This window comes from Echinops telfairi, unplaced genomic scaffold (assembly GCF_000313985.2).
Source record: "Echinops telfairi isolate 266 unplaced genomic scaffold, ASM31398v2 ScPeMD7_7410;HRSCAF=8448, whole genome shotgun sequence".
Taxonomy (NCBI): Eukaryota; Metazoa; Chordata; class Mammalia; order Afrosoricida; family Tenrecidae; genus Echinops; species Echinops telfairi.
In genome coordinates this window covers 5,938,415-5,954,423 of record NW_022111310.1, presented here as the reverse complement: position 1 = coordinate 5,954,423, position 16,009 = coordinate 5,938,415, and the positions used below count along the sequence as shown (strand labels likewise).

General features: G+C 41.6%; 1 protein-coding gene across 1 annotated transcript in view; it reads left to right on the top strand.

Moving 5' to 3' along the window:
- Window positions 1-16,009, top strand: part of GRIN3A (glutamate ionotropic receptor NMDA type subunit 3A) — a 209,187-nt gene that overhangs the window by 72,978 nt on the left and 120,200 nt on the right. The window lies entirely within an intron of this gene.

Here is a 16,009-nt window from a genome sequence, read left to right as displayed (position 1 = left end):
GTCATTGTTCTGGGATGGGTCCAGGGGAAAGTGAGTAGAAGGTTGCTGTGAGTTGGAATAGACTGTGTGTGTGTGTGTGTGTGTGTGTGTGTGTGTGTGTGTGTGTGTTGAGGGGGGAGGAAGCTTTTAGGAACTAGAGGAAAGTTGTATTTTTCATCGCTGCTACATCGCACCCTGCATTGATTCTAACTCAAAAACCAAACTCACTGCCATTGAGTCAAGTCCAACTCAGTGACCCTATAGGACAGAGTAGAAGTGTCCTTGTGGGTTTCTGAAACCGTAACTACTTACGGGAGTAAAAACCTCATAGTTCTCCCTCAGAGCAGCTGGTGGTTTTGAACTACTGACTTTGCAGTTAGCCACCCAATTTGTAACAATGACACCACCATGGCTACCCTATGGGATTTCCAAGGCTGTCAATCTTTATGGAAGGAAGCTGCCACATCCTTCTGACACATTGCTATTGGTGGTTCTGAACCTCTGACTTTTTCAGTTACTGCCAGATGAATAGGTTGCAAAATGAAAGTTGAGAACAGTGGAATTATTGAATAACTAGGAAAAAATACAGGTTTGTCATAAACATAATGTTGGTAAAACAATACACTGAATAATATAATCAGGAAGCAAGAGGTCTTAAAAGTTTTATGTAAATGACATTATTTGCAGTAGATTTTCATTTAACTTTAGTAAGTTTTAAAGCAAGTTAATGAAAAATAAAGCTGCACATGAACAATGTAATTAATCAGAGAAATTAAGATAGACATTTCCATTAACATTCTACAGATAATTAGTGTTCAGTTCAATTAGTTCATACAATATTTACCCAAAATGACAGTATTCTAGTACACAAAACAGGCTTTCAACTCAACAGCCCATTTGTATGTTGGTGTTGCTCAAATCACTGAAAATGATTTTCCTAAAGGAGCTTGCAGTAAGGTCAGAATAAAAGAACACAATTATTAACTACTGTATAGAGAAGGCAATCACAACAAACATCCCACGGTGTACCTGGTACCTAGAACAAATTGTATTCAAGTCATTTACACGTGATCAAAGCACTTCCATAGCCAAATTAATAGATGTCAGTGACTAAATTCTTAAAAGAGAAAATAAACCAATTACTGAAAAAGATAAGCATGAGGAATAGGCAAAACATAAGTTTCTTAATTAAGATAGAAAGAAAATCACCAGAGCATCAGGATGAGTGCATCCAAGGGCTGCTTGTTTTTGAAAAAAAGTAACTAAAACAGACAAGTCTCTTCTTTAGACTCATGAAAACCGAAAGCTAAATTACAAATAAGAAAGTGAACATAACATAAAATGGATTTTTCCATTATAAGAAAATGATACACATAAATATAGTGATTTATTAGAAAGGGCAGCAAAGTAGGTAGCTTTCTACTACAGCACACACACAACACCTCACTGCCATCCAGTCAATTCTGACTCCTAGTGATGCTATAGGACCTAGTAGAACTGCTCCTGTGGGTTTCCAAGTCTATAAATCTTTTTTTAATACCCTTGCATCTCTTATCACAATCCACGCTCCCCGACCCCCACCCCAATTCACATTGAGTATGATTTTGTTCTGGGTCTTAGATGCATGATACCTGACCCATCGATACCTCATGATCACACAGGCTGGTGTGCTTCTTCCATATGGGCTTTGTTGTTTCTCAGCTAGATGGCCGCTTGTTTACCTTCAAGCCTTTAAGACCCCAGATGCTATATCTTGTAATAGCCAGGCACCATCAGCTTTCTTCACCATATTTGCTTATGCAACCACTTTGTCTTCAGCAATCATGTTGGGAATGTGAGCATCATGCAATGCCGGATTATTTAGAACAAAGTGTTTTTGTGTTGAGGGAGTACTTGAGTCAAGGCCCAATGTGCATCTGCAACTTTAATTCTTAACATGTAGATATAAGTACATAGATCTATTCTCCTCTCATTATATATAAATATATTTAAATATGTGCATGACTATATTTAGGCCTCTATAAATGTCCTTTGCCTCCTGGTTCTTTTCTCTCTTTCCTTTTACTTTCCTCTTGTTCCACCATCATGTTCAGCCTTCATTCCGGTTTAGTAATTCCTCACTGCTACATTGCGCTTGATTAAGCCCCACTAGGCATCCTATGCCCTTCTCTCCATTGATTTTAGTTCATTAGTTGTTTCCTTGTCCCTGGGTTGGTTTCCCACCAACCTTCCTTTCTCCCACCTCCCCTTCTCTGTACACCCCCAGAACCACCAGTCCCATTCTTTTCATCTCTAAATTGTTTATCCTGCCTATCTTATCTAGATATACATGCAGATACATTAATAAGCACAAAAATGATGAAGACAAAGTGACTGCATAGGCAAATGCAGTGAAGAAAGCTGATGGTGCCCGGCTGTCAAAATATAGGGAATCTGGGGTCCTATAGGCTGGAAGGTAAACAAGGGGCCCCTCTAACTGAGAAACAACAAAGCCCACATGGAAGAAGCACACCAGCCTGTGAGATCATAAGGCATCGAAGGGATCAGGTATCAGGCATCAAAGACACCCCCCCACACACACACAAAAATCATAGCATTGTGAATGAGGGGAATGCGGAGTGGGGACCCAGGGCCTATCTGTGGGAAATTGAACATCCCCTTACAAAAGGGCTGCAGGGAAGAGACGAGCCAGGGTGCAGTGTAGCAATGACAAAACATACTATTTTCCTCCAGTTCTTGAATGCTTCCTCCCTCCCCACTATCATGATCCCAATTCTACCTTACATATCCAGCTGGTCTGGAAGATGTATACTGACACAGATAGGAAATGGAAATATAGGGAATCCAGGACGGATGAACCCCTCAGGACCAGTGGAGAGATTGGCGATATCAGGAGTGTGGAGGGAAGGTGAGGGAGAAAGTGGGAACAGATTACAGGGTCTACATGTGACCTCCTCCCTGGGGGACGGACAGCAAAGAATTGGGTGAGGGAGACGTCGGATGGTGTAAAATATGACAAAATAATAATAATTTATAAATTATCAAGATTCACGGGGAGAGGTTAGCGGGGAGGGAGGGGAAAAATGAGGAGCTGACACCAAGGGCTCAAGTAGAAAGCAGGTGTTTTGAGAATGATGATGGCAACATATGTACAAATGTGCTTGACACGACTGATGTATATATGGATTGTGATGAGTTGTATGAGCCCCTAATAAAATGATAAAAAAAATTTTAAAGAATTTTTAAAAATAAGCAAAAAAAAAAAGCCAGACCAAACTACAAAGGAAATGAAAACCAACAAAACAACAACAACAAAAAGAAAGCTACTGACAAAAATGGAAAAGCCTATAAATAGTTCAAGGTCTCTTTGTTGGCCTTTACGAGTGTTTTCTAGTCAAATCTGATGGGGTGCCACACTGTGTCTCCAAAGTCTATTTTTGGTATTCTCTGGAGATTTCATCGCTTTGCTCCCCCTTGCTGCTCTGTTACATGCCCTCAGTGTTTCACCCCAGGTTGATGGGGTCCGATTGGGCACAGTTCCCGCACTGTGTCTCCAGTGTTGTCCCCGGTAGCACTGTGGTTCAGTGAGGGACATTGTGTCTCATGGTGGGGCCGGCCCTATGGTCCTCTGTGTGCATTGTCTGCTCTGAGCAGGAATATCATCCTCGGGGCTTGGTGGGCCAGGATGTGCTCCCCTCCCTCTCCATCCCTCTTTGTTTCTCCTGTGTGCTCTAATCAGACGTGCCCCTCTTCCCAAGCCGTAGCTTCAGTCCTGTCCTCTGAGGTGCATACTTTGGAGCTGGTGATGGGGAGATCCACATAGTTGGGATTGGGGCCGGCCCAGCAGACCTCTCTATTGGTTCCCTGGTACATGCCGGTATGCGGTATTCACGTCTTGGCACTTTGGGTTGAAGCCTGGTCTCTCTCCCTCTCCTGTGGAGATATAAACAATACCCTCCCCTCAGGTAGGTTAGTGCCAAGGCTATAAATCTTGACAGCAATAGAAAGCATCATCTTTCCCCTAAAGATTGGCTAGTGTATTTTAATCAGTAACCTTGTGGTTTGCAGCCTAATGCCACCAGGGCTCCTCTACACACCAGGGATATCAACACGCTACTGACACATTAAACTACAAACTCTAAAACACAAGACACTAACATTGACAAATAGAAAAGTTGAATAGTCAAAAAAAGTAACAAAAACGATTTTAGCAAATTGCTTACCATTTTCACTACACATTGCACACAGGCACAACAAATCATACACCTGAAATAGATGATTCACTGGGACTATTTTTTGAATCTTGAAGAAATAGACAATTTCCATGATGTATATAGCCTTTCTGATAGGAAGGAAAAAAGGTGTTACTATATCAAGTTACTTGATACAGTCTATAGCCAATAATATTTACTTCATAATTGAAGATTAGCTGTGTAAAAAATCATTTTTGTTACCATTGACAAATATAAACATTGTTAATAATTTTACAGCTATATCATCATGATTCATCTAAATAACATAACCACCTAAAATTAAGTCATAATGAAAATGCCAGACTTCTGGCATTAATAGTAATGAGTGGAATGGTACCAGGTCCAAGGCACGAGAGCAGGTTGCATGGAGATAGGGACCCGATGTTGTGCCCCATCCAAAAAGTCAGCAACTACTCCATGGCATCCGATGGCTGAATTCCAGAATATAACTTCGTCGTCACCGGATTTGTTCATCAGTTTTTTGTTCAGGAAGCTCTGACTATGCAATCACTCAACTTTTGAATACTGTGTTAGATGATTATTCAAGGTCTGTCATAGATGATTTAACACAATTGTTGAAATACAGTAGGCCACAAGTTTCACAACTTCAGATTAAAAAAAGCAAAGCAATAAAGAGGCTACAACATCTATTTACATTGAAACACATCTAAAAAGGAGCAGAACAGTCTTTTCTAAACTTCATAGACTGTATAAATTAAAAATGTAGGCACCAAACAATCAATATGGCAGCTAAGATGAATATACACACATACACACACACACACACACACACACACACACACACACACAAGAACCTAGTTTAAACATCAGTGCCCATGCACACCGAGTGAAAGGTTTTCATATGCCATTTGTTAGATCTGCATGCACACAGAAAACTCTAGGAAAATTAAAAGCATGGGCAAAATCATCAAAAAGTTTCATTTTACAAGTACAACTAAAATTAATTCTTTTCTTTTGTCCATTGAATGTTTATAAAAAGTAATTATGAGCCTGGCCACAAAGGAAATCCCAGCACATTTTTAAATGAAAAAGAAAATATTTCATGGACTGCTTCCTCTAATCAGATCCTAATGCATTTTAAAATAGATCGTGAAAAGGATGATAAATCTTAATTATGTAGAAATTATAAACAACTCCAAGATCAAAAAAGGAGCAAAGGAGAAATTTTGATACCAAAAAAGTATATCGGCTGTGTTCATTCATAATTTTAAATGTCTTTATTACTAAAGAAGGATCTTTTCCATAAAAATAAGTAAATAAAATGTAGGAAGGGAATTAGAAGAGGCTCAAAAGAAGGAATTTATACCATATAAAGTTAAATTAATTGAAGAGTCTCTTAAATTGGCATTTGAAGCTATTCCTGGGGGAAAGAAAACCAAAAACATTCTCCAGTATTGACCCAAAGAAGTGGAAAGATAAATAGAAGAGATTGAAAAGGTGATTAAATAATTAAAATTTTAAATACAGATATAAATATCAATTCAATGAATATTACAGCAAACTCAGTTTACCCTGACAAACTCACATAGGAGAAAAAAAGTTACTAAAATTGATCTAAAACATTTTTTATAGAAGTCCCTTGCTTTAAATGATAATAAGTTGTTTACATTTTTACTTTAAAAAATAGCTTCTATTTCATTTTTAAAAATCGTGAACCCTCTCACATGAATGAGAGAAGGAAAGTACAATGAGACCTACAGTTTGCTTCTAAAATGCCCTACACATTGTGAAGAGTACTTCCATAGACTCCCGTGATCAGCTATACCCGCCTTCTTCTACCTCTCGGGTCCATATTCTCGGTCACACTATTCTCATAGCAAAGAATGTCACCTCCCCTTGCACCGTAGATCACAACCTCGCTCGGTCTCTTAAGAGCATCTCTCCAGAATTCTCCATGGTCTCTTCTGCGTCATCAATGTTTCTGTCATTCCCAGATCATTCCCATAAGCATAAAGTCCTGTGATTATTTCTTCCATCATGCACACACACATATATCATGTTTATCACACATATATACACACTTGCATGTGTTATTTACACAGGTAAATAGCAAATAACACAAGCGGGTGACTTTAGCAAACAAATTTATTTCCTCACCATTTTGGAAGTCAGACATGTAAATTCAGGGCGAAGGCTTTCTCTCTCTTCTCTCTGATGCCCCTTCTAAGCCTCTACTGGGCAATCTTCATGTGGCTTGACATTTTCTCCCATCTCCACTTGCTAGCTTGTGTTTAATTTCATTTACATATCTCAATATCAAAAAGCCTCAATATCTCTTTTAACATATCTCAAAAGATATTGACTCAAGATATACCCTATACTAATCATATCTCATTAACAGAACAGAGACAACCTGTTCCCACACAAAGTCTCATCTGAAACTCCTAAATCAAATATGGGTGCGACTTCAGGTATAGCTCATCCTGGGGCAAAATTCCTCTTCATTCTTGAAACTATATAATTTAGAGTACAAGCTACGTGCTCCCAAAATACAATGGCAGAATAGGCATTCTCATTTGTATTCCCATTACAAACGTGAGACATTAGCGGAAAAGAAGGGATAGCAGGCACCAAGCAAGTGTCTCAAGGCTGGAAAACAATCCTCTGTTCTCTGAAATTATCTGGACACAATCCCAACCTCCAACCTCTGGAGTTGGCCGAACTTCCTGGATTTCGGGGGGAGGTCCTAGGGCCTTGGGCTTCATTTATACCTGGCAACTATCTCTCTGGAGCAGCCCCATCCTCCCATTGTATCTGAGTGGTGACCCCATCCCATTAACCCCAGCAGGACTGACTCGCTTCTTGGGCATGACAGCCTCATCCCCTCGCCTTCATAGCCGCTGTGGCTTCCTTCATCCTTTGAGACCCACGTAACCCTGGCCCCGCCTTCTGAAACCAGTCAGAGCCTCCTTCCCTTGTTTCTTCCAACAATTCTTTGAACATTCGAGCTGCTCCAGCGGTGCTCCTTTTCTTTCCTCGCATGAAAACAGACATACCTCTTTGAGCATGTTGCCTGCCTGTATAATTCCAAAAGTCAGACCGTTTCTCTCCTTCTTTCTCTGCCCCTTCAGTCTGTGATGATGGGTTTTCTGCTGTGCTGGTTGGTTAGATCCATCAGTCACAGGCTTAAACTCTTTTAACAAAAGATTGTGCTTCCATACCTTTGACGAACATTCCAGGATACATGTTCTCAGTTTGTACTAAAGAATTATCTAGATCTTAAATTTTGTTTTCATTTTTCAGTCTCTTTCTTTTGGCTCACATTTTACTATAATTAGCAAGGACACATCATCTGGCCTCTTTAAGACTTTGTATAGAAATTTTCACAACCAAGTGTCCACCGGTGGACTTCGGCCGGTTCACGCGTTTGGCAGACCCCATTCTTAATTTTTTGTTGAGTTCAGCAGACCAGTGGTTAACCTGGCACTTGTAACCAGGGCAGCTGCCCAATGTGGAAGTTACAAACTTACATTCCTTACTCTTCTTTAGCTTTCATTTGCATGACAGTGGTGTTCTGATAACATGTTGAAATAAGAAACTACCTTTCAATATTGTTTTTTCATACTTAAAAAGGTCATGAGGACAGTGAACCGGTTTGCTAAATTATTTGAATCCCACCGGTGCAAGTTTCCAGGTTCGTCACTTATAAGTTTTACCTTATACCAAACACTTGAAAATAATTCCAACAAGTTTTTGCACTGAATCAAAACGTCACCCATCCTCTATTTTCCAATCACATGTTCATCATTTTCTTGAAAGCCTCACCAAAAACACGTTTCCATATTTCTAGCAATGTTTTATACGTATTCGGTGCCATGTCCCCTGACAGATGTTAGAGGCTTTCTCTGTAGCTCACCTGGCTTCCTTTTTAGGGCTTGCCAGAATTGCCTCTAACATACATATTTCTACCAACAGTCTCTTCAAAGCACTCTAGGCTTTTACTATGAATCGCCTTAAAAGTCTTCCAGCCTCTAGCCATTACCCAATTCCAAAATCACTACACAAGTTTAGATATCTATTAAAGCAGCACTTCTTAGTGTCAACTGCTATGTTAACTTTTCTGGTACGTCTATAACAGAAATACCACAAAGTGTAGACTTTAACACGCAGAATTTTATTTTCTCACCGTTTAAGAGGTTAGTCATCTGAATCCAAGATGCTGACTTCAGGGCAAAGCTTTCTCTGTGGTCTCCCAGTTGTTTCTTCTGAGCTGCTGCTTCTGAGTGATCGTTATATGACTTAGCATCTGTCTTCCCCTATCTCTGCTTGCTCTCTCAGCTCCTCTAACTACTATCGAGCCAATGCTGACTCAGGGATGCTATAGCACAGGGTAGAATTGCCTTTGTGGGTTTCCAAGACTATAACTCTTTACAGGAGTAGGAAATCGCTTCTTTTCTTCTGTGGATCAGCTAACTCCTGTTCAGTCATTTTTATGTCTCAAAACAGATTACTTGGCTCAAGATACATTCTACACACATTCTGTCTTATTAACATGGGAAAAACAATATATTCCCAAATGGTATTATAACCACAGCATGTTGTTGCTGTTGTTCGCATCCGCCAAGCCAGTTCCAACTCATAGCAACCCTGTGTATAACAGAACAAAACACTATCCAATCCTGCGTCACCCTCGCAGTTGTATGTTTCCGATCACGGGCGCAGAGCTTGTCGAAGGGCTTCCTTGTTCTGGTTTACACTCTGCTTTACCTGCGTTAGCTCCTTTCCAGGGACTAGTCCCTCCCAAGAACAAGACCAGTGTGCCTGAGACAAAGTTCACCACCCTTGCTTCTCAGGAACATTCTGGCTGTATTTCTTCCAAGACAGATTGGTTTGCTTTTCTGCCAGTTCGGAGTGCTTTCAGTGTGCTTCACCACCACCGTAATTCACAGGCATACGTTGTTCTCTGGCCTTTCTTATTTATGGTCCAGCTTTCAGATGGATATTTGGTGATTGAAAATACCTTGGCTTCCATCAGGGGCGCTTCATCCTCAAAGTGATACCTAGGCGCTTTAACTTTCCAGAGGTTTATTGCCGATTTTCAGTCCACTGTCTGATTTTTTTACTGCTGCTTCCAGGAGTGGATCCAAGTCAAATGAAATGTTTGCTAAATTCAGGCTTTTCTCTGTTTATCATGATGTTTTTGGTCCAGTTGTGAGGATTTAGGCATAGAGGTTAAGATTTACAATGCATGTTGGAGGACATAGTTCAGTCCACAGGGGGGTATGTAGCTTTATTTGATTCACTCCTCTCACCGTTATTTATTATGTCTTCTCTTTATAGCATAAATTTCTAAGGCATCATCTCTCATTTCTTCCTACCCATTCTCCCTTGAATCTGCTCCAATAGATACTAGGCTCCAACACTTTATAGAAATTACTCTTTGAAAATCACCAGTGACCTACACATTTTCAAGGCCAATGACTGCTTCTCAATTGTCATTTTATTTGATCTCTCAGAAGCACTTGACACAGTTGGTCACTGTCCCCTCCTGAATCACCTTTTAAACATGGCTTCTGGAATGCAGTGCACTCTGCTTCTCTCTCACCTCACTAGTTACTTCTCAGTTTCTGCTAGCTCTTTCCACCTGGGTCACCTCTAAAAGTTGGATGGCCCCAGGACTTAATCTTGAGACCTCTTCTTATCTAAAATTGTCCTGTTGTGACTGCATTTGGTCTACTTAAGCCATTTTTAGGCTGATGATTTCCAGATTGATGTATCCTGTCTGGCTCTCATTCCTGAATATCAGAGATTCAAATGCCTATTTGCCATCTCCATTTAGATTACCGTAACTTATTTCAAGCATAACCTTAGCAACACTGAATTCTGGGTATTTCTCCCCCATCCCTAACCTAATTCTCCCAGCCTTCTTTATCTCCATCAGTGACAACTTTTCATCTTTCCAGTGGCTCAGGCAAATAAATAGCGTGGTAGTATCCTTGGTTCTCCTTTTCCAAGCAATCATATCTGAGCCATCAGAAATCCTATCAGTTCCAGATTTAAAATATATTTAGAACCCAACATACGTTTTGCCTTCGCCACTGCTTCCACCTTGTCCAACCCATTGTCAGCACTCACCCAAGTGCTTGAAGTTGCCTCCTCACTGGTCTCCCTGCTCTGTCCTGCTCGCGCTTTGCTCAACTCTCAACACCAGTGTCCCCAACCTCATGGCCATCAAGTCAATTCTGGCTCATCGTGCCCCTATGGCACACAGCAGAACTGCCCCTGTGAGTTTTTGAGACTATGATTCTTTTTCTTTAATCATTTTATTGCGGTCTTGTACAGCTCTTATCACAATCCACACGTACGTTCATTGTGTCAAGCACATTTGTACATATGTTGCCATCATTTTAAAAACATTTTCTTTTTACTTGTGCCCTTGTTATCCGCTCATTATCCCCCTCCCTGCCTTTCCCCCCTCATGAACCCTTGATAATTTATATATTTTTTTCATGTCTTACGCCAACAGCTGTCTCCCTTCACCTACTTTTCTGTTGTCTGTACCCCTAAGATAGGGTTATATGTAGATCCTTGTGGATCGGTTCCCCCTTTCTCCCCACTGCCTTCCCCTTCCCCTCCTGGTATCTCTACTGTCATTATTGGTCCTGAGGGGTTTATCTGTCCTAGATTCCCTGTGTTTCCAGTTCTTATCTGTACCAGTGTATACGTTCTGGTCTAGCTGTATTTGTAAGGTAGAATTGGGGGTGAGGAGGAAGCATTAAAGAACCAGAGGAAAGTTGTATGTTTCATTAGTGTTATACTGCACCCTGACTGGCTCGTATCTTCCTTGTGATCCTTCTGCAAGGGGATGTAGAATTGGCTATAGATAGGCTTTGGGTCTCCACTCCACCCTCTCCCTCATTCACATTGATATGATTTTTGTTCTGGGTCTTTGATGCCTGATCCCTGATCCCATTGACATCTCATGATCACACAGGCTGGTGTGCTTCTTCCATGTGGGCTTTGTTGCTTCTCAACTAGTTGGCCACTTGTTTATCTTCAAGCCTTCAAGACACAAGCTGTATCTTTCGATAGCTGGGCACCATGAGCTTTCTTCATCACATTTGTTTATGTACTCATTTTGTCTTCAACAATCATGTTGGGAAGGTGAGCACCACAGAATACTAGGTTATTAGAACAAAGTGTTCTTGAGTTCAGGGAATACTTGAGTAGAGGCCCAATGTCGAGACTGTAATTCTTTAAGTAGTAGAAAGCCTCATCTTTCTCCTGCAGAGCGGCTGGTGGTTTCAAACTACTGCCCTTGAAGATGGTACCCCAATGTATAACTACTATGCCACCAGGGCTCCTATTCTCAACACAGTAGTGTTCAAATGTTGTTAGTTGCTGCTTAATCTTCTCTCACTCATGAAGACCCCTTAGCAGAGTAAAGGATTGCTTGGTCTAGTGTATTAGATCAATACATGATAGAATGGGTGATGTGTTTTGTTAATGTCTTCATTTCTTTTAATGAATAAGAAAACCCTTTAACTACATGTCAAGATTTTGTGGGCAAATATGGATTCTAAAATGTATCTTAGATATATTCAACATTGATCTTGTTTATACTTTGAACTGTTTCAAAAGCATCCTTACATAATTTACACTGTGTGAATTTTATCTCTGCTCCTATATAGATCAACACATCTTCTAAATTAGTGGCATAATTGGTAGCTTTTACTGAAGTAATAAGTTCAATGCAAATGAACTAATGCGTCTCATCCTCTTGAACAGAGTGGTAACTTGGGAGGTTTGCTAATTAACAACAGCAAAAAACTGCTTTGTGAAACATTCACCCTGCAGAGCCCTATTGGAAAGTAGGTTCTCCCTCACAGAGTGAAAGAAATGCAGACTCCTGGCATACCATGACACAGCAATCGTAATAGTCTTCTAAGAGGCCTCCTGGTCACCTTCTCTTCCTGCCTATAGCCACATCTTTCTTGCCCCTAAATTAATATTATTAATGAGGACTTCTGGTTATGTCATTACTCTGCTCAGAAATCTTCATAGCTGCTTTTCCTCTAGGAAATAAAATCCAATCATCTAAAACAAACCTGTGAAGCCTCAGTAGTTTGATGCAAACCTGTTTTTCCTACTATATTACTTTTTGAATTTTTTTAAGCCTGCGATCTCAGCTGATTGTTGTGTTTGCTACCTCCTGATGATGGTTTCACCTTCCTTCTGCCTAAGAGCCTAGAATTTGGACACTTCCTTTAGAGTTCACATCCAGATAGAGCAGTAGCCTCATCAGCGTAGAGGATGCTGGGATGAGTGGAGTCTCTGGTGGAGCAAGCTGCTGGGCATTTGACTGTTCATGGAGAGGTGGTGGCTCACAGGCACTCAGAGATGAGATACCACTGATGAGAGGCCTGGTGTCTGCTTCTGAAAGACAGCAGTCATGGAAACCATATGGAGCTACATTGTGGGCCAGAATCAGCACATTGACAATTGGTTTGGGGGAGTATTATTGTTCTTTGTGATTCAGGCGCTCAATTTCTAATAAAGAAATGTTTCTTTCTACTTTCTTAGAGTCACATTGCTCTATAGTCTTACACTAGGTTTATATTCAGATATTAACTCCAAGTCTTATTTTTATAACCTTCCCTAAAACCAAGTTTTCATTTGGGCCTTTTAGATTCTCTGCTTGTCTTCTTGAAGACTTAATCTCTCTTGATGATACCATTTCCTCTCCATTTCTACTGCTACCCCCTTAGACCTTACCACGAACCCCCTAAGAAACAAGCAGAGAGAGAAAAAGAAATGGAGAGGGGGAGAACAAAGCATTAGTTCTCATCTGTGGAACTAGGTTTAGCCTTCCTCCTTCTTCTAAACCACATCCTTTTTGGCTGGCATGTCAGTGGGGGGAAATCCTAGAAATAAATCAAATGACCATGTACCTCCTCAAAATCTCTTCCCATGGCTCTCTGGTGTTTTCATATTGGCCTCCAATTCTTCGCGATCCATCTCCACACTCATCTCCAGCCTTCTTCCTCGCTACTGGGTTAGCTTCCAGACAGCTGTACTCTCTGGCCTCTGACCTGTGCACCCATATTTCCCTCTCCCCTTTCCAGCGCTCTGGGCTTGACCTGTAGCACGGCTCCCATGACCCTGCTCCCCTTACCTAGATCGGGAGTCTTTGAGAACAATGAGTGTAACTTTGGTGCTAGGAGCAGTGCCCAGGATTTGTATCAATGTATCTTACCAAAAAGATTCTTTCGAAATTTCCCTCTGTCTTGCCCATCCAAGACGAGTCCAGAGTGAGAGAAGAAGGAGCATTGGGAGAATTCCATCTGAGCAGAAGTAGGGTCTCAGCGCTTCACTCTGTTCTCTAATAGAGGGAGGAGGTAACCACTGCCGCCCATTGTCCCGCCAAAGAATGAATCGTAAGGCAGATTAAAGTGAACACCATTAGCCAGATGACTTGAATGTGCCCTCATGGTGAGATTAAAGATAAAATTGATACAATTAATCTGTACTAAATGAAGATTCTGTGGAATGCAGTGTGTGTGTGTGTGTGTGTGTGTGTGTGTGTGTGTGTGTGTGAATGGCCTAGGGAGACAAGCACTGGATTGACTGGTGAGGGACACTGAAGACATTCAGACTCCCCATTGGGGTGCCTTCCAGTGACAAATAACTGCCTGCGGAGAACTCAGCATTGTCCTCGGTCATGGCCACCTTGAAGGTTATTTCCTACACACAACGAGAATGCAGCCACTGGGTGCTTCAAAGGGTCAAACTTCTTTGGAACCTTCTACCCTGAACATGCAGGGGTGCTAGAATCAACGGAGCAGCGACTGACAGCACCGTGAGGAGTCCGTTCTACTCACCCGAGGAGCTTGCGTCATGTCTGAAAGCTAGTTAAATGTGCAACCATGAAGCCTCACCGATACAAAAAATAATGAAGGGCCCTTCTTCCTCAACTCTCCCTCTCCTTTCCTGATCACATCTGAAATTGAGCTATTTGCTACTCACCATTTCATTCACTAGGTTGTGTCGGCAAGTGGTGTGTGTGTGTGTGTGTGTGTGTGTGTGTGTTCATGGATCTAAAAATAGGCTGTGCACTGGAAACACACTTGCGTTAACCCTTCTCTTCATAATTATCAATGGACTAATCTATTTTAATGACTTGGATCCCTGCTTTTCTAAAGAAACAGACTTGTGTCCAAATCTAAGAGAATGAAGACTTCACTACTTGTTGCAAACCAGGATTCATTTTAAGTGGCAGAAGCCCCCGAGGGAGTGCTAACATAAATAATCACCATTATATGCAGTCGCTCAAAATGAGTCGTTGCCATGCAGTCGGTGACGTAGCATCTTACATTCAATGTGCATTTCGGTCTCTAAGGAGAATCCATGCCTCCTTTACACTTTTTGATCTCTTTCCTGTGTCCCTTCTGCAAGAGCAGAGCTTCCGGCTGTTTTTATTCGCAGAGTCATGTTGGTGACAGGCAATGAGGGGATGTTTTACTGAGACGTTTGACTTGTACCTTCTGATTCCTAAAGAATACCTGGTATGTTACAGCCTACATTTCAATTCCGTTCCTTTTCTCTTGAAATGGGCCTTGCGTACCCGTTACGGATGCATCATAATGCAGTCCTTGGCTCCTCCAACTGAAAAAAAAGCTCTAAAAAATTCTTGGCACTGTGACCAAGGTACACTTGCAGGGCACTAAATAATCGCCATCACAGCCAGAACGTCTGTTTCGTGTCAGAGGGCGCCACGCGTTTTACGTGCATTGTTTACAAAGGCTGTAAAGGAGGAAGTATGATTTGCCCCAGCTTCCTGGTGAAGGAAGTGGAGCGGCTGGCTCTGAGTTGCCGTTGATTTGGCTCTGACACCTGCTGACCTCCCTATGTATGAGACAGGATGAACCATTGCCTGGGCCTGCGCCATCTTCATGACTGTCAGTCGTTGGAAACCTTATGGATAAAACTAGAACTAAAGATTAGAGTCAATGGCCCACTGTCAGTGCCGGAAGGGGAGTGGGCCAATATTCAAGTGCAGGTGTGTCTGATGCCTAAGCCTCGAGTTTGGTTTAATACAGGCCATTATTAAGGATAAGAGCTGGGAGCATTGTGGATTAGGACTTGGGCTGCTAACTCAAGGCTAACAGTTCTAAACCACCACCCACTCCACAAGACAAAGATGAGGCTACTGGAGGCTACAGTAAAAACTTACAGTCCTGGAAAACTGAAGAGGCAGTTCCCCTCTGTCCTTCAAGGTCGCTGTGAGTCAGAATCGACCTGATGGCCGGGAGTTTGATTTTGAGTTTATAATTAAGGATGAAGCATCCCTGGCACCTTAGTTCACTATGAACATAAAGGTTGGGAGTTTGAACCCACTAGTCATTCCTCTGGAGAAAGATGAAGCTGTCTGGTCTCATAAGGATTTTCAGCCTTGAAAGACCAAAGAAGCAGTTCTCTGCCCTGCGAAATCACTCTGAGATGGAATTAACTTCTTGGCCGTGCGTTTGGGTTCTAATTAAAGTCATGCTGATGCCAGAGGCTTCTGGGTTGGCTCTTAATGCTTTATCTTCCCAGACTCAAAATATATAGCGGTCACGACCAAGTATTTTCCTACCAAGGGCTTTCCTATAGAGCCCAGATCAAACATAGTATTGGTGACCTGTTTGACAGGGTTCAAAAATAGAAACTCAGCCTTTGACTTTGGAATCAATGCTGAAACATAGCGGGCCTAAAGGAGAGAATGGAACTTCACCACGGGTGTCCAAGGCTATAATCTTTGGAGATGCTTCAAAGAC